This window comes from Piliocolobus tephrosceles, chromosome 5 (assembly GCF_002776525.5).
Source record: "Piliocolobus tephrosceles isolate RC106 chromosome 5, ASM277652v3, whole genome shotgun sequence".
In the NCBI taxonomy this organism is placed as follows: domain Eukaryota; kingdom Metazoa; phylum Chordata; class Mammalia; order Primates; family Cercopithecidae; genus Piliocolobus; species Piliocolobus tephrosceles.
The window spans coordinates 146330816-146349456 of NC_045438.1; the positions used below are offsets into that span (position 1 = coordinate 146330816).

The 18641-nt window shown below is 38.7% G+C and overlaps 2 long non-coding RNA genes across 2 annotated transcripts in view; one reads left to right on the plus strand and one right to left on the minus strand.

The window, feature by feature from the left end:
* Nucleotides 1-1548: 1548 nt before the first annotated feature.
* Nucleotides 1549-13721, minus strand: LOC111541108. The gene is made up of 3 exons (XR_002731197.2): nt 13568-13721; nt 13207-13279; nt 1549-3176 (listed from the first exon to the last, which is right to left on the minus strand). It is a non-coding gene; the product is annotated as an uncharacterized LOC111541108 (long non-coding RNA).
* Nucleotides 13181-18641, plus strand: part of LOC113225135 — a 37167-nt gene continuing 31706 nt past the window's right edge. Inside the window, exon 1 of the long non-coding RNA XR_003309769.1 lies at nt 13181-13820. This is a non-coding gene — a long non-coding RNA (uncharacterized LOC113225135). The remainder of the gene's footprint in view (nt 13821-18641) is intronic.

An 18641-nucleotide genomic window follows, 5' to 3' on the forward strand; every position in this document is an offset into this window, starting at 1 on the left:
CTGCCCTATAGCTTTCAGGCACTTCTTTATAATGGAGTTTTGTCATGCATTTTATACCTAAAGTTACTTTGTGCTAATGAGTAATATGTAGTAAGTACTTAAAATATTTATTTTATTACTCTAATTCCCAATTATATCCCTGTACCCCCAGGCATTATTCTGTCTACATATTAAACTTTAAACTGGCAAATGTTTTTCACAATTATACTTGAGATATATATATAATTGTGAAAAACATGTATATATCAGATTATTGATATATGATAAATTTCATTAAATAGCATGGAGATTAAATTAAAACTATTATGTAATAAAAACCTTTAGTGGTACTAAAATTTTAGAATAGTTCAGATATACAGAAAAATTTCAAAGATATAGAGAGTTCTCATTTTTTTCCTATTACTAACCGCTCATATTTGTCACAACTAATGAATATTCAATACAGTATTATTAACTAAAGCCCATACATTTATTCAGATTTCCTTAGTTTTTAGCTAACATTCTTTTTATTTGTTCCAGGATCCCATCCGGGTCACCACATTGAATTTATTTGCCATTTTAGGTACCTCTTGGCTGCGAGTTTCTCAGACTTTCCTTGTTTTTGATGACCTTGACAGTTTGAGGGAGTACTAGTCAGTTATTTTTGTAGAATGCCCTAAATTTGAGTTTGGCTGATGTTCTTCTTAGGGTTTGACTGGGGTTATGGGTTTTGGGGAGGAAGACCACAGAGGTGAAGTACCATCCTCACCAAATTATATTAAAGGTATATACCATCAGCATGCCTTATACCATTGATGTGAACTTTGATTGCCTGGCTGTTTGTAGTGTTTGTCATGTTTCTCCACTGTAAAGTTACTCTTCTCATCACCCACTTTTCTGTGCTGTACTCTTTGGAAGAAAGTCACTATACGCATCCCAAACTCAAAGAGTGGGAAGTTATGCTCCACCCACTTGTAAGCAGAAAATCTACATAAATTGTTTGGCATTCTTCTGCATGGGAAAATTATCTCAGTCTCCCATTTATTTATTTATCTGATCTTTTCTTATATCAGTATGGACTCATGGGCATTTCTTTTATACTTTGGGTTATAATCCAATACTAACACAATAAAGAAATTTTTAATGGAGATGCATTGAAATTCATTGCTAAAATGGGCCTGACACCTCTTGACCTTGGCTAAACAGAGATTCTGGATAGAGCAAAGCACGGTGACATCATGTGGACTTTGAAGGTTAAGAAACTACAGATCATCAGGACATATTTGCTCTTCCATCTCACAGAGAAAATGGGGATATACCTCCTCATTCCAGGAAACTTTCTTCCTATATTTCTGATATATCCAGGATAAAATTCAATATATATAGTCAGTAGCTTCAAAGTTAAGCATAATTTGTTTACTATAATTCTTAAGACAGATGTTGGATCAATACCCCATTCTCTTAGAAATAACTTTGGTGCTTATAAGTAGGCATCACATAATCTGATATACTAATATTATACATATTATTGTGAAAAACATTTATATATCAGATTATATGATACATAAGTCAGCCAAACTCAAATTTAGGACATTCTACAAAAATAACTCACTAATACTCCCTCAAACTGTCAAGGTCATCAAAAACAAGGAAAGTCTGAGAAACTCACAGCCAAGAGGTACCTAAAATGGCAAATAAATTCAATGTGGTGGCCCAGATGGGATCCTGGAACAAATAAAAAGAATGTTAGCTAAAAACTAAGGAAATCTGAATAAATGTATGGGCTTTAGTTAATAATACTGTATTGAATATTCATTAGTTGTGACAAATATGAGCGGTTAGTAATAGGAAAAAAATGAGAACTCTCTATATCTTTGAAATTTTTCTGTATATCTGAACTATTCTAAAATTTTAGTACCACTAAAGGTTTTTATTACATAATAGTGTTTTAATTTAATCTCCATGCTATTTAATGAAATTTATCAGTTGTATTTGTGTTTGATTAGACCTTATCTCAAGTTGATTAGAATTACTCATATTTTTTAATGCTATTGTTGCAGTTGTAATAAGGTTGATTTTTCTACAATAGACATAGTAACCGTTACATCATCATTTAATTTTTGAAAAATAATCCTATCCCTTGTGATTATAAACTTGAGATTCTTTAAGAAAGTAGAAAGGTTGTAAGATGTTATGAGTCATAGGATATTTCCAGTTCTGAAGTAGTAAGACAAAAATCATTAAATAATTAAATTGGCATAAAATAAAATTTAAAAAAAAAAAAAACAGTATTTTTGAGAGGACCAGTCCAGACAATGTGTCTGTAAGATAGACTTTACAAACTTAGTTTGATTAATTTTTGTTTTTCTGAGGATATGATTCTTTTCTGTAATTACTGTTCTGTTTTTTTCTGACAGGCTATCAAATATTGGCTGCCTTAAGCTCTCTGTGAATTGAGTTATTCTCAATAATACTCTGTATTATGAAGGCATTATTTGAGTGGCTGTCCACTGTGATCTGGTTATTTGGAGCTTTACATAAAACAGGTGGTTCTTCCATCTCATTGACATTTCTTATTACCCAGAATTCACCATCGTTTTTCTATGGCTTGTCATATGCAGGCCATCACAGACAGGGCCCTATCCTATAGTTTGCCCCAGTTTATTTGGTTTTTCATTTACATTCTGGTCTTTTCTCTTAGATACTCCAAGTTCGCTTGTTTTTGGACTTTATCAAGGCTCTTGATACATGGTTATGTGTTTATTTACACTGGGAATAATTCCCAAAAGGCTTTGCAACAGCTAATTGTATTTGTTTGGCTCTGTGAGATGACCCAGCCACCTCCGATTCCAGTCAGAGGGGCCATTTACTTTGAGTGGACATGAGGCTGATGCCCAGAAGCAAAGAGGAAGCAGCCTCTGATCCGTGATCCTACAGTCTCAGTGCTGCTCAATGGTGCCATTTCTGCTGACCCAGATGCCTGGAGTTGACCCTGTTTGTCTCTCCAAACCTCTTTACTGGTTTTCCTTGACTTAGATGATGCTTTGAACTTAGATGATGCTTTGTACTATGACTGTAATTCCAAGAGCACAGGCTTTCCCGTCATGTAGAGCAGTATCTGAATCTTGCCTCAATCGTTTGTTACCTTTTTGATCTTGAGGATGTTACTTAATCTCTGTGGGTTTCAGTTTCCTCATCTGTCAAAAGAGGATAATAGCACATTGGCAGAGTTGTTATGACAATTAGATAAAATGTTTCTAAAACTCCTTTAGAAAGCCTCGTTCTGTATCATGGACACTAACTACGAGGCCTGAACGGATTCAGGAGAGGGTTCTGCCTTTGATATGGTTTTGGGGCAAGAATTCTGGAGCCTCACTACCTGAATATGCAGTCTGGCTCTCCCATGTGTTAGCTGTGTGGCCTTGGTCATTATTGAACTTCTCTGTTGCTGCAGTTTTCTCATCTATAAAATGGAGATTGAAATAGTGCCTAACTCAGTAAATGCGAAGTGCTCAGAGCAGTGTCTAAAATGTAGTATTAATTGTCCAGTATTACTAGATTTATTCTTTTCCCAAGATTTTACATTTTACATTTAACTACACTTGATAATCCACTTACTGAGCAATATGTCTTTTTTGCAGCCTTAGTAACCTAAAAGTATTAAGATCATTTTGGCCTTTTTAGTATACTCATATAAACAAAAGTTTCTCCTTTTAAAGAAGGCATATGAAGAGGTACTACATTTATGTCGATATAGCAACATATTTGAATAATTATTTTTAAATTTTCTTTAGATTCTGAAAAAAGATATTCTTTTCAGTATCCTCAGTAATAAAAATCTTTGTCTTTGAATATAGAGTATCAAAAATTAAGCCAACTCTATTAAATTAAGATAAATTATTTATGTTGATACTGTCTTCTATATGTATAATTTTGCATATTATACAGTTATATACACTTTATAACTTTATAATCTTAAGAAAACATACACATAGCTATTTATATATGAACTGTGAGTGAGTGTGTGTTTGTATGTTTTGGGAAAGGGAGTATCAGGAACCAGTGTTTGATGTAAGCTGAATTATTTTCATGAACATAAATTCAATCACTGAGTCACAGCTCATATGAAAAAAATCATATGTGATTTACTGCATGTTTCAGAACTTTTAAAATAAAGCCTAATTAGGTTTTTGACCTTGTGGGATGAATTCTACATAAAGCATGCATTGAGTCAAATGGAGTAAAAAATGAATATCTTTTCTTTCCAGTTCTGCCATCCTTTCTTCCCTTCCATATACCTACATCCTGTAGACACTATAATACTATAACACTGATCTTGGTTGGAGGACCTGCAGAAAAGGCCATCAAATGCAGTGGAGCGGGGGCACTGTACTTCAGTAAGACACTCAATCTAATCTTGGACATAAGCCTGCCTCCTCTATTGCCTGAGAAAGCTTTACTGCTTTAGCAGCCAATGACATACCTGTATGCATTTGGCATCCTGAACGTGGCCACTTTAATTTTTTTAAGGTTTCCTCTAAAAGTCTGCCTTGCTACTTGAATGGAGATGTAGTCATTTGTGCTAATTGCATTTTAGAGTATTATATTGGTTACAGTAAGCTAATGTTTACAACTTTTGTTCATATCAAATGTCATTGGTCACTTAATTATGTAATAGTTTTCTACCTAGGTATATTTTGCAAACATCAAAAGGCATCAGTCCATCTCCACATCACTCTCTATGTCTGGACTATGTGCGCATCATATAATTGTGGCTTTTTTTTCAGGCTCATTGAAGTGCTGCATGCCCACTGCTACTGAAACCCAGGGTCTTGGCTTGAGAGCCCTCTGCCTGATGCCCAGAAAGGGATTTGAGACTAAGAAAATATTGTTGCACTAGGGTCTTTGCCATGAGGCTTTTAAAAATGAGAGAAACTAAGATATAATATGACTTGTGGATCTCTAGGATCATAAGCTGCTTGGACAGCTTACATGTTGAAAGCAGAGGATCTTCAAAAGCCAAAAAACATGCCTCCTTTCTGACATATGGGCAGAGAGCCTAGACACTCAGAGACCTCCTCTGTTTTACAGAAGATGGTGCTGAGGTCAGGATGCTGAAGGAATATGCACAGAGAAAGTCTGGGTCAAAACTGGGCCTAGATTTTGAGAAAATGAAGCCCACCGTTCCAATTTTTATTTTAGTTCTTTTAATCTAAGAGAAAAACTGCGTAGTCCAGTAATATACTTAGTAAAAAGACCAACTATTGTACTCTGTGAAGTTAATGTTATGAGGGTTGAATGTGTCTTAGAATCTGATCATGGAGTTAATTTTACTCGAATGCAAGATTTGAAGATGGGCGGGTGTTCTCTTGTTATGACCATACGCCATCATTCCCTCCCCCCTCGCTCAGAATGTGAATAGTACTCCCATTGTGGGAACTGCTGATTGACATCAAGGCACTCTGTTGTCATGGCTCTAGTTAAAAAATGTGGAAGAAACTAGATCTTTTCAACCTAAAGGTTCTCTCTGTATAGTTAATTAAAGACATTTTAAGAAGACATTTGGATTATAGGAAAGTGATGATATCACATTATGACATTTATTCCTTACCCCAAGAATCTCAGTAATTGGTTCACTTATTCAAAACTGTTATTTTATCAGAGGGTAAAGATTCCAGGACCCTCAGTCAGACTTATCTAATTTCCCTAATTGGCGTATTTAAAAAAAAAAAAAAAAAAAAAAAAACCTCTGGACATAAGAACTTTCTGATTTGTGAATATGCCATTCACTCACTTAAGACACAATTTAATGTAAAACTTATCTAATGTTAATGAAAATCTATAGAAAATTTTAGTCAGGGCTTAACCGCTGGCTAATATACAATATATTCCATTGTATTAAAGAATAGACTTACAAATTTAATTAGAATTCCACAGAAATATAAACTATTAGAATGCGGCACAACTCAGGGTGCTTATTGTTGAGATTCTCACTTTACAATGAAGGAAACGATAGCTTGGAAAAAGATAAAGTGACCCTTCTATAATTATATAACAGATAAACAGGTAGTCTGTAGCAACACAGATACCAGATCCAACAGCTTTTGACTTTTAGTCCCGTGTTTTTCCTACTAGGCCAGGGTATTTTATATAATCAGAGTTATTTTATTCTATGCAGTGCTGTTGTGATATATGAAAAACAGAAGGTGTACTCAATGCTTTCTAAGAACTTCTGCTCTCATAAATCTTGTATCTTACCATGGATAGATATGTATATTTACAAGTATATCTATGACTCCTTCAAGAGTAACTTACTACTATTTCTTTCCTTTCATTTTTATTTTTTATTTTTTATTTTTTTGAGACAGAGTCTTACTCTGTCACCCAGGCTGGAGTGCAGTGGTGCAATCATGGCTCACTGCAACCTCCATCTCCCAGGCTCAAGTGATCCTCCCACCTCAACCTCCTGAATAGCTGGGACCATAGGCGCACACCACCATGCCTGGCTAATTTTTGTGTTTTTGTAGAGATAGGGTTTCACCATGTTGCCAAGGCTAGTCTCAAACTCCTGAGCTCAAGTGATCTACCGCTCAGCCTCCCAAAGTACTGGGCTTACAGGCATGAGCCATCGTGCCTGACTTAAAAATGTTTTAAAATATACCTAAAACCTGATCATATATGGTAACCAAGACCAACAACAAAACAAAACCAGTCAAATGAATACACAAAGACATTGAAGATGGTAGAAATGTGATTTAAGTGAAACTATATGAATAAAGGCACAGGTGAGCCCAGTAAGAGTCACCAACATGAGGTACCCACTAGGAAAGCAAATGCAGGTTAGTCTGCACTAAATGAAATATGATCAGTTTGAATGATGGAAGTAATAGGACTGTTTCACTTTGTGTAGCCACATCATGGGACCTTGTGTTATGTTTTGTGTGACCCATCATTCAAAACACTATTGATCAACTGGAATGTATTCCTAGGTTCGAAAATTGAATGTTGAATAGACTTGAAGTCAGAGTAATGTCTAAAGAAATTACAGATATTTTGTGTAGAGGAGGAAAATCTGGATGGGGGGATGATACATGCCCTCCAGTAACTGAGGGGCCATCATGTGGAAGTCATGCTAGATTTGAGCTTCCAAATCGAGGGCTAATAAACAGAAGCTCCAGTGAGGCTCCTGCTGTCATAGAATAGGACATTTTGGCTCAGAGCTGTTTTTTTTTTGTTTTGTTTTGTTTTGTTTTTTTTTTTTTTGGCACGGAGTCCCACTCTGTCTCTCAGGCTGGAGTGCAGTAGTGTGATCTTGGCTCACTACAATCTCTGCCTCCTGGGTTCAAGCAATTCTCATGCCTCAGACTCAGCCTCCTGAGTAGCTGAAATTACAGGCATTTGCCACCATGTCTGGCTAATTTTTGCATTTTTAGTGGAGATGGGGTTTTACCATGTTGGCCAGGCTGGTCTCAAACTCCTGACCTCAGGTGATCTGCTTGTCTTGGCCCCCCAAAGTGCTGGGATTTCAGGCGTGAGCCACTACGCCCAGGCCTTGGCTCGGGGGTTTTAAATACTCAGGCTGTTGCATTCAAAAGATGGAATGACTTGTCTCTCCCCCAGGGCACTGCGTTTATAGTCACCAGAGGTGCTCCCCTTGAGCCTGGATGATTACATGGAGGAGGTTTTAAAGGGCAGCATTCACAATTTAGATTTGCGGTTGGACCAAATGACCTTTAAGGTGCTTTCCAGCACCTGGGGTTTTATGATTCTATTTCTATTATGCATCTACGCTGGGTATGTGTCACATTGTTTGAAGCAAACACTGAGAATGAACAGGAGCACAGTGTGGAATGTTGATGGCGCTCACATCTATTTTGTGTTTCAATTTCTGGAAGCAGTCTTTGTCTTTGAGGCAGTTTGGTCCCTGACCTTCTGTAACATTTGGAGCCCAGCCACACTGTCTTTGTTTACTGTAAAGAGCATGGAAAAACCGACTTCCTGACAGTGCTCTGCAAAGTCTAAGGTCAAACCACTCACAGGTGAACAAACACAGTTCTTCCACCTTAAACTTGCCATTTGGAGCCTGTAAAATGGACGAGGGTAATAACGCTGGGTAGCAGAGAGAGGGGAAATCAGTCCTCTGCCAGCAGCCAGCAATTAGTCACTTTGTCAGTCTGCTTTGGGAAGGGCTCATCTTAATTCAGCATCCATTTTGAAGAGGTTAGAAACCATGACATGCAGTTTTAAGTCCTCTAGCAACTCTGCTAAATAAACCTATAGACCCTGCCTTTCCTGACACTATCAGCACATCATTAATATTTCCCAGGATTGCACAGATAAAGCATAGATTCTTATATCACTTAAAGGATTGAAGAGTCACATTCATTGAATATTCACAGCATGCAAGCTCTTTCTGCTATGGTAACATCTTCAGGTGGCTTAGGTGGGTTGGCTCCCTGTCAAGAGAGCAGACTCTTCTTTTTTTTTTTAAACTTTTTTCCTGTTTTTTTTTTTTTTCTTTTTTTCTTTTTTTTTTTTTTTTTTTGAGACAGTGTCTTGCTCTGTCACCCAGGCTGGATGGCAGTGGCATGATCATGGCTCACTGCCACCTCTAACTCCTAGGTTCAAGTGGTCCTCCCATCTCAGCCTCCTAAGTAGCTAGGACTACAGGTGCACACCAAAACACCCAGCTAATTTTTGTACTTTCTTTGGTAGAGATGGGGTTTTGCCATGTTACCCAGGCTGATCTTGAACTCCTGGGCTCAAGCAGTCCGCCCACCTTGACCTTCCACGGTGCTGGGATTACAGGAGTGAGCCACTGCACTTACCCTGCCTCCCCTGCTATTTTTTTATTATCACCAAATGCAATAGCTTCCCTCTGTGAAAGGAAGGGAAGTGTCTTCTTCCTGGGTAAGTGTATTGTAAGCTCTTTCAGGGCCCTAGACAATGCCTACCACACTCTCTTAGATTAGCAGGTCCACATAATGCATTTGTGTGAACATCATTGAATCAAACAATGACCTTGCTCACACATTTACCCATTTACTCAAAATCACTTATTTGTGAGATCCAAGTTTTCTTCTTACTATTTAAAGATTATTAGAGTTGATCTAAAGTGATATAACTGAAAATATTCCCAACATAAATTCACGTTTTTCTTTTTTCTTGGAATAAATTCAGCTTTGGCTGTTTTTTGTTTTTGTTTTTTTCCTCTCTTGTTCTTTTTTTTTTTTTTTTTTCTCTTGGCCTCTGGTGTAAGCAGGCTCTCGAAATGCCCTAGTTATCTAACATTGCTCTTGAACTCCACTTACAGATGATATACTAGCCTTTTACTAAAATATATCTGGGTATTAAAAGCTCAATTCTTTACTGCTGATGAGAAAGATTATTAACACTCTTTTTTCCCAGCTATAATATGAGGCAGTAACACCCCTTTTAACTTCCAGAGCCAGAGGCAGTATGTCACATTAACCTTCATTAACTGCCCAAGAAATGAGGTGCGTTCATTAATTTAGTATCCTTTTTAGCTAAGATTGTGTGAGAAGGCTGCTAAATGTCTGTAATTTCTCCCTTTGCTATTAAAAAAAATAAAACAATGGTAAAGTATGTTAGCCTGTTTATCTTATCGTCTTGATAAGTGCAACATTCTGATTAGGGGTCAGATCTGGACAGGATGAGTCTGCAGCTGGTGGGCAAGGATGGGGGTCGCTGGGGCAGGGTGGAGGAAACGCAGCCTGACCGAGATCAGCCTGAGGAAGAGCATCCGAGGTGTGTGGTGGGGGAAATCAGGTAACATCTGAAAACCAAGCCAAAGGTGGAAAGAGAAAATAAATTCTATTTCTATATAAGTAATGGCATGATGGAAGCCAACCCACCTAAGCCACTCAGATATCCTGTGAATTACTAAATTCACTGTAGAGATTTTTGGTATATGTGGCATCATCACTTCTGATGTTCCCATTTCTCTTTCCATCACCTTCACTTATTCATTACTTTAAAAAGGCATATCAAGCATTTTGCTAGCTACTGGGGGAAAAAAAGATGAATGACACAACTCCTAAGCTCAGAGACCTGCGTTCTTTCTTCATCTGAACTTTACAAAATGTAGAGTCAGCTTTACCATCACCTCCTCTCTGTTTTCCAAGAATACTGCAATAATGTTGTTTCTTCATAACACCTCCAGAATCTATCTCAATTTTCCTTTCACCACTACCAAGGTTTGGGCACCATTCCCTTTTAGCCAGGCAATTGCAGAAGCCTCTTGATTAGTCTCCTTATATCCAATCCCTTCCTCCCCCGTCTATCTTAGATTTGGCTACTGGACTTATTATCCTACAATTTGGTTCTTGGTCCCATTGTTTATGAAGACGGGGGTAATGTCTTAGCTTTATATTGTGGCTCTCCTCAACCTAGTCCCACTTCTACAGAACTAACACCTGACTTGAACCACAGTGATTCCTTCATCCACCTTCAGACATATGTATGTATTTTCACCTATCTGGTCTCCCTCCCATAATTTTTTTCATTTCCAAAGCAGGACAGCATGGTGGTTAAGACCATGTGCTTGGGGACCAGACGTGCTTTACTACTTACTTGCTGTGTAGTTTGGACAACTTATTTAATCTCTCTTTTGTGCTTCTGTCTGTATATCACTGAAAATAACTTATTAAAAGTATTTTCTCATAAAATTAAGTAGGTTAATATATCTAAAATGCTTAGAATAGATGCTGGCACATAATAAGTGCTAATTTTTAACAACTGCCGTTGCTATTGTTGTTAATACCTAAACCCCTCCCTACTCCCTGGCCAAATATTTTATAGCTCACTGCAAATCCCAGGGAACTCGGGGAACCTCCCCAGACATTTAAGTAGAAGTGTTTGTTCCTTTTTCAGCCCTTCTGTGGCACCATTTATCTGACCCACATTTAGCAAGTGGATTGAGACTTACTAATTATTTTCATGGGAAATAAAACCTGAAGAAATGACGAGCAATAGAAGATAATAAATGGTTAGTAATGATAGAAAAAAGTGGCATAGGCTCTATAGAGTGTATGTTCTCTGAGGGCAGGGACAGTGCTTCATGTGTCTTTGTTTCTTGTACAATGCTTTGTGCCTTGTTATTAACAAAATTAAGCTCCCAATTTTTTTTCTGATTCAATCAAGGATGTGATCAGAAGATCATTAATAGACCAATCTGTTTAAACAGACAATGGATAATCAGATAATAGAGTGTCTTGACTGGTAGTGTATGAATGTGAAGAAATAAGGAGCCACCTTGGTTTTGGACAAAAGGTTGTCTAGCCCATCTGGACAGTAGTTCTGGACATGATGAATGTGGTGGTTTGGTAGGATTAGTTTGGTGGCAGGCTGCCAAATGGAATGAAACAAAAAGAGGCTGACCAGAGAGGAGGGTATTAGTACCTGAGCTTGGACTCTAGGAATGAATGGAGAAGAAATCTTAAATCCAAGGACAGATGGTAAAGAGAGAATATATAGGAATTGGGAGATCATAGAGGATGTTGAAGAGGCAAGGGTAAAAAAGTGACTGCTGGATCTCTTGCTTGGTTACCTTTGGAGAATTCAAATTGGGAAAAGGTTGTCTTGAAGGACAAAAGACGTATGTAGTTACTGGACCTTGAGCTCCAGGATGTCTGAGACCATGCATCTCTTGCTCATCACTGGAACCCCAGTGTCTGGGGCCATCCTTGACACACTTATATGGTGAGAGGCTGAAAGGGCATCTCAAATCAATTAATGGCCACTTACTTTGATATCCACACAGTCCAATAAGACATGTTGTAGACGATTATCTCCCACCTGTTTAATGGTTCTCCAGTTCTAGTTAGCTGGCATAATCAATTTTGCTAAAAAGGCATACCTCTCACATCTTGGGAAGGACATCCCAAATAGGCAACTTACTTAATTCCAGGAAGAGTGACAGAATCTACAGACCCTGAGGCAGTCTCACTTGTACTTGCCTTAATGTAACTAGTAAAACATACCTGGCAGTGCAGCACCTCCACAGAAAGGTGCTCCAGAAAGCAATTGTTTGCTCTCACCCTGCTGAGAAGTAGCAATATCCATGTGGCTTAAGGGCTGTAGCTGCAGCCATGAGCAGTGTTAGAAAAATATCACCACCATTTGCCAGCATGAGATGCCAAACTGCAAATAAGAGACATGTCGATTCAATGAAGCAGAAACATTTCACTTGTTTTTAAGATTACTTGCGAGAACTTTATTGCTATGTGTTTGTCTGCCTTTAAATAAGAAATTGCATTTTTTTAAAAACCACCTCCTCTCTTCTCCCCACAAAGGGACAAAGCTTTCCTACTCGGGTGAATATTGCCTGTGCTGCTTACCGAAGAAAGGGAACAGTCTTGGCAAGCATCTTATTAGTCTAAAAATAAATTATTCAGAATGCAGGTTCAGATACAGATTGCAGGGAGAGATAATAGAATTGGTTTTCCAAGCCTGATCATGCTATGAAGACGTGGTGTGTGCTTTTCAGGAATCCACTTAAGTGGAATCCGCTTTGACTAATACAAACTAGAAGTAATATTGCTGCCATCCAGCTAGTGTCTGTGGTACAGCATCCTCAGAATATCTTCAAGTATCCACGGCCTCTTTAGTCTCTGTAAGTGCGCATATGTAAAAGTGTATATGTATTCCCAAGCAAGCTTCAGAGGCATGCTTCTCATTGTTCTTTTAAGGAAATGTCTTCCTGGCTGCCTGAGAGGGGCATGTCTCACTTGAGGTTTGTCTCCCTCCTGCTCCCCCTGCCTGGGTGAAGGAGTTGACCACATCAGCAGCCGACTGCAGTTTGTCATGTGGTTTCTCATGTGATGCTGGGTCTGCAGCACTTGGGAGCAAGAGTCTTTGTGACTGGCACTCATGGACAGACAGTGGTGTTCAGGGACAGAACAGATTTTGGAGGGGGTGGGGAGGCCAATAAACCAAGAAACGTCAGAAATAAAAGTCGCATGAAGTACTCTGATCTCTGTATTCCTTTTTTTTTTTTTTTTTTTTTGAAATTTGATTTTAACTCTTGCTTTTTTTATGGTTTGTGTCTGTTTTTTCCACCCCCGCTGGCGCCGAGCTGCGCTGTTTTGTGTTTCTTTTTTTTTTTTTTTTTTTCTATTTTTTTTTTTTTAATTCTGAAGCCAGACCGTCTTTCCTCACAGCTCCAGGGCTGCATCTCCGTGGGCACGCCAAGCTTCCCCTGGTTACCTGAGCTGCTCCGGCCATCTCCCGCCTGGGCTTCGCCGTGGTGCACCCGATCCCGGAATCGTGCGTCTGCGCCCTGCGAAAGAAGGACCTGCTGGCGGAGCTCCGGCCAGGGTCTCCTCCCTCGCAGCTGGGCGAGGCGACTTGGAGGACAGGGTGAAGCTGCAGAAGACCTGGGGTGGGACGGCTAGAGAGGACGCCAAGGACTGGGGAAGGGGAAGTTAGGAATACCTTACATCCAATGCCCACCCGTGCTCCGCAGGGCAAGGGCAGCCGTCGCCTCGGCCGCGTGCACCCAGCTCAGGCTGTTCCCAGGGATTTAGTCTGGGGGGTCAACCCATGGCAAGATGTGGTGGCATTTTACCTCAGAGTGGAGCTGAAGATGGATAAACAAGGTATCTGATGTATCTGCCTGAGAAGGCAGAGCTGGAGAAAGGCGGAGTGAGGGAGCGCGTGAAAAGAAAGAGATGCTGAATGCCGGGTGATTGTCTGCCGCTTGCTGTGCATTCTCATTCTAGGGAGGATGGCATAATTTATAACCCAGCACATGGATGGAGGAACTGTAAATTGCAGTCTGGATGTCCCCGACGCTGTCAACGAAGGAACTGATGGGCTAGGTGACTGTACCAGTGTCCCCAGAGAAAATCGCAGCCTCGCAGCATGGATTTAAATGCATGTGCATGCATGTAGAGACATGAAAAAAGGTTTCTGACCATTTTACACAGGAAGTCTGTCACTTTGCTGGATCGGGCTTGATTGCAGCTTGTGTTTTCAGCTCCAGCTCAACACCCATTTCCTGACTAGTGAGACAGCATGGCCAAAGCAGCTGCATGCAGAATTTTCTTTTTACTGTGAAAGCAAGCCCACTCTGTTTTAACTCCTTCCAGTTCTGAATGCTCTGTGCTTTGCTAGGACCGATTGTGGGGTTTTGTTTTCTTCTTCCACAAATCCCTGTAAACACAGCTGTATTCAGTAATGGCAAAAAATTCTATCCTGTAAATAGAAATCTGATCAATTTAATCAAAATAAATGTATCCCAGATGACTTTGAGACCAGCTGGCTACCACAGGCTTCAGATGCTAAATGCTCAGTGGAGATGAATACAGTGTTATATTTACATGTTTCAGAATGCCGGGATCAGCCTATAATTTGCAAAAAGAAATTATTTTCCAAGGAGGAGAGGTGGTCCTACCAGCTCACAGCGAAGATGGTTAGATACAGGTGTAAATGCTCTTCATGTGATTTGGAGATTTGCAGTGTTGCATTTCAAAAGGCATGTGCCATGAGGCAGAGTATGGCCGTTGTCAGTATGGAGAATGCTCGCTTCTAACTTGCTGTTATGGAGAGCCGAATGCCCTCCAAGTAGCTTCTAGTGAGGTTGAGGGCAGGCACTTGAGGCTTGTTGTAGATTCACATGTGAGGACTGGGGTTCTCCAACCCCAGCTCAGTGGAGTCAGCTCAACCCTGGGGGTGAGGAGCTTTCCCAGTTGTCATGGGGAGCTCTTCTGGGACGCCTGTCTGGCCCTTCCACTGTTTGTTACTAATTCTACAAAGGCAGCTCTGTGTGTTGGATTATGTTTGGCCAGCTGTTGATGCATTCCTGCGGGTGGGGCTGGGTGAGGATCTTATTACTGTACTTTCAAACTGTAGATCTGTGTGCAGGGATAGTACAGAAGGAAAGGAAAAGCAGCAAGTTACAGAATCTGATCATTCTTACCTCTTTCTCCAGATAGTCCTAGAGTGAATCCAGAAAGGCTTTAAAGTGAAGAGAGGAAAGAGAGAGTAAGTGATTGGGGGTGGGTGGCATGAGGAGAAGAGAATGAAACAGAGCAAGCGCACAAGAGAAAAACAGCCTTAGAACTTCAAAGCTGCATAGACAAGCAGAATGTCACCAGCTTGTCATTAGTGGTTCATGGTTGCGTCAGTGACTGTATCTATCCAAGAATAACTATGTGATGTGTGCCACAAAGTGAAGAAGATAGTCATAACTAAGTTATCAAACCCAGTTCAAACAAGGGCAAATGGATTAAGAAATTTTCTGTTTGTAAATCAAATACTGATGGATTACACAAATAAGACTTACTGAATTCTGTATAATTGAAGGCTGAATTATCAATTTATCAGGGGAGATATGTTCATTAAATGAAACTGTGAACGCTTAAACATGCAAAGTAATCATGTGAGAAAATATCAATGCAAGCTCTATCAATACAAGATGTTTTACTAAATAGCCAAAAATGGCAGTGCCAGTCTCCTATCTCTGTATCCACACATAATTTTGTTTGTTTTTGTGCATTTCAATAAGAGAAGTCAAAAGTGACATTCAAGTAAATAGGGTAAATTAAATTCTAAAATTCCCACTTTCGAATTTAAAAAACAACTAAGGAGTTTTGATTTATGGTGATCTCCCGAGTTTAAACCTTGAAGGAGGTTTTGTTGTCTTGAAGCCAAACAGCAGCTTGTCAGTAAACGTTATGGGAAGTCAGCGCACCAGAATTGTTGAGGTTTGAAGGCCACGTTCACTTCCCTCCCTTGTCTCTTGTGCTTGGAGATTTGGGTGCTACTGAAGCCTCCACAAAGAGACGGTGGGAGGAGCTGATTGGTCCGTAGGCTTAGAATGTTTACTCTTATTTGTTTTCAGTGCTCCTCCACGGCATTCATTTTCTATTTGTATTTGTGTTCATGCCGCACAATTACTCCTGACCCGCTTTGTTTCTCTGCCCAAAGAGAAGTCAATTTTAGTTCAGCTCTGTGTGTTTAGCTTGCTGGGTAATATGTGCATATGTATTGCATTACCCATGTATGCATTTTTTCTTTTTTTAAAATGTGGATTAGGGAAAATTGTAGCATGGAAAGCTGCATATATTAAATCAATAGCTTTTTGAATCACATGTAATATAATTTAAATATACTCACTTTGAGGTTGCCAAAACTGACATTGTCTGAGCCCGTTTAATTTACATCTTCGATTTAGTCAAGAAGCGGAACCTGCCAGATCAGAATAGTGTATTCTGTGCACCCACCAGGGTGGAAGACATTATTTTGTTTGTGTTAGTTCAAACAGCTGGTCATTAATGCAGTCCCCATTTCTAGAGCGAAGTGCTGCTGGACATGAATGCCTGCCTGATTAATGCTGCCCCTCCGAGGGTCCTTCACCCAGCAGTCATGCTCGCAGCAGAATAATGTAGCATGATGTGATTGCACTCTAACAGGATAGTATGTCATTGTGTCACCAAGCAATTGAGGTTATTATGGGGCAGGGCAGACAGACGGGACAGTGGGGTTACTAGACCGTAGCATTTTTAGAAATACAGGCCTGACCTACTTAGAGTTATTCTCTCTGGCTGGCAGCTGCATGGTACATAAAGTCTCCTGATAGGCTGAGGCTGTTGCTAGGGGGAATTAGCATGAATTTTTCCACACACAGACTCAGTGGCTGAATGATAAAAGCTGACTGGAATTAAAGAGATTTGGTTTAGTATTATACAGATTTATCTGCCTCCTTTTCTTTCTCAAGTGCAGAGAAAGAGTGCAAAACACAGATTTTGTTTCCATTTGTTCTTTGACCTTCTTGTTCCTCCCCCTCCCCTCAAGATGCATGAGGGGAGGAGAGTGGGGCAGTTATGAAATTTTGGTTAGTCTCTCACTGTTGGGGGTCATTGAAATGATGTTGCAAATTGCAAGATATTTAAGCTTAAAAACTGTTGGGACTGACTAACAGAAGGTTAGATTATTTTTCCTCTTGTGTGCACTAAGCTGTTTTGAAGTTGGGCATGCATCTTTCATGCACTGTATATTTAAACTCTCTTTCCCTTTTGGGCTTGAACAAAACATTTATATAAATTCTTTTCTATCCAAACAGATTGAAGCTTGCAATCTCTGGCTTGTTTAAAATAAGGTGGTCAGGATTCCAGATTTAGACAGAAAAAAATATATATATATATATATATATGCCATTTTTGTTATTACAAAATAGTATTTTCTGGGCTATTGTGGGTTTGACTCTCTTTTCAAAAACCAGCCTGATGTGGATGCTTGTGGATAAAACTTAACTGCTCCTACCCTACCCTGTTGGCTTCACAATGTATAGGAAAACATAGGTTTTTCTCCAGAAGAAAATCTGCCTGCAGAATATATCTGGAGGTTGTTTTCCTTGTTGCTGACATATGCACTGCATATAGACAACTCACATAATCAATTTTATAAGATGACCCATTTTTTTCCTTCTCGTGGATCTCCAAGTGTCTGTAGCTTTTAATAGATCTTTTCTAGAGGAGGATTTTTGATAGATCTTTTTAAGGTAATCTGAAAAGCTATCAGGAGAAAAATTAAAGCAACACATATTCAAGAATACTTTAATTTTTCTTGTTCTTAATTATATGCTCTCTATACTTAAACTGCAATTTCTTTCTGTTACCTTTCATTGCTGAAAGTAGTGATTATCTTTGCCTTTTAGATTTGAAATTAATTTTTGTGAGAACGCCCTGGGATATCACAAGTAAACAAGAAGCTGGGCCACATAAAGGAAAGGAATAACAGAGATTCTTGTAAACTTGTCACATTAGATTTTTTTTTTTTTTTTTGGCCACATGAAAAAGGCAAGAGAAAATTTAGGTGTAGCTTTTTCTTTTCATTAGATTTTTAAAAATATTTAGAACTATTTAGATACATAATGCTTTTAAACAGTGATTTCTACTTATACTAGAGAATACAGTCAAAACAAAATAAAACAAATCCTCTAATGGTGTCAGAGCCAAGAAATCTATCAATCATATGTATATTTTTTAAATCCAGCAGTGTTTACATTTCAGCATATAAATCTTATCAAGCTAAAATAGAGTATATTTTCTGATGTAATTGATAGATCATACCCCCACTAGCTTTGAAAGTCCCCATGTAAACATTTATTGTAAAGGTTTGCAACTACACTAGCAATCTTTCTTAATTGAATAAAATGTCAATTTATATTTGTTGAATAAAAGATTACCTTAGTGTACTGCTCCTTCCAAAATGAAGCAATTTCTTTGTTGTTTTAATAAGTGAACATTTTTTGGTTTTCTTATGCAGTATTTATTTTGCTTAGGTCAATGGACAATTATTTAAATATTTAAATACAAATATATGGAAATAAAATGTCACTTTAAAATCACTTAAGAAAGGAAAAGTGTCAACATGCTTTTATTAACACTCTTTAATAAACATATGGCTAATTTATATGTAAAGCACAGCCTGTTTCCAGGTACCCAGTCAAATCAAATGTTTATTGTTTGATGAAAAATAAATTGATCACATTATAATAGTTAAATATAAGTCTTATTTGGTTGTTTAGGTTGCTAAGAATTTCCCATTGTTTTTATCCATTACCAGGGAGGTAAGTATTCAATAAGTCAAAAAGAAAAACAAAGCAAGCATATTTTAAAATGCCATTTATGCTGACT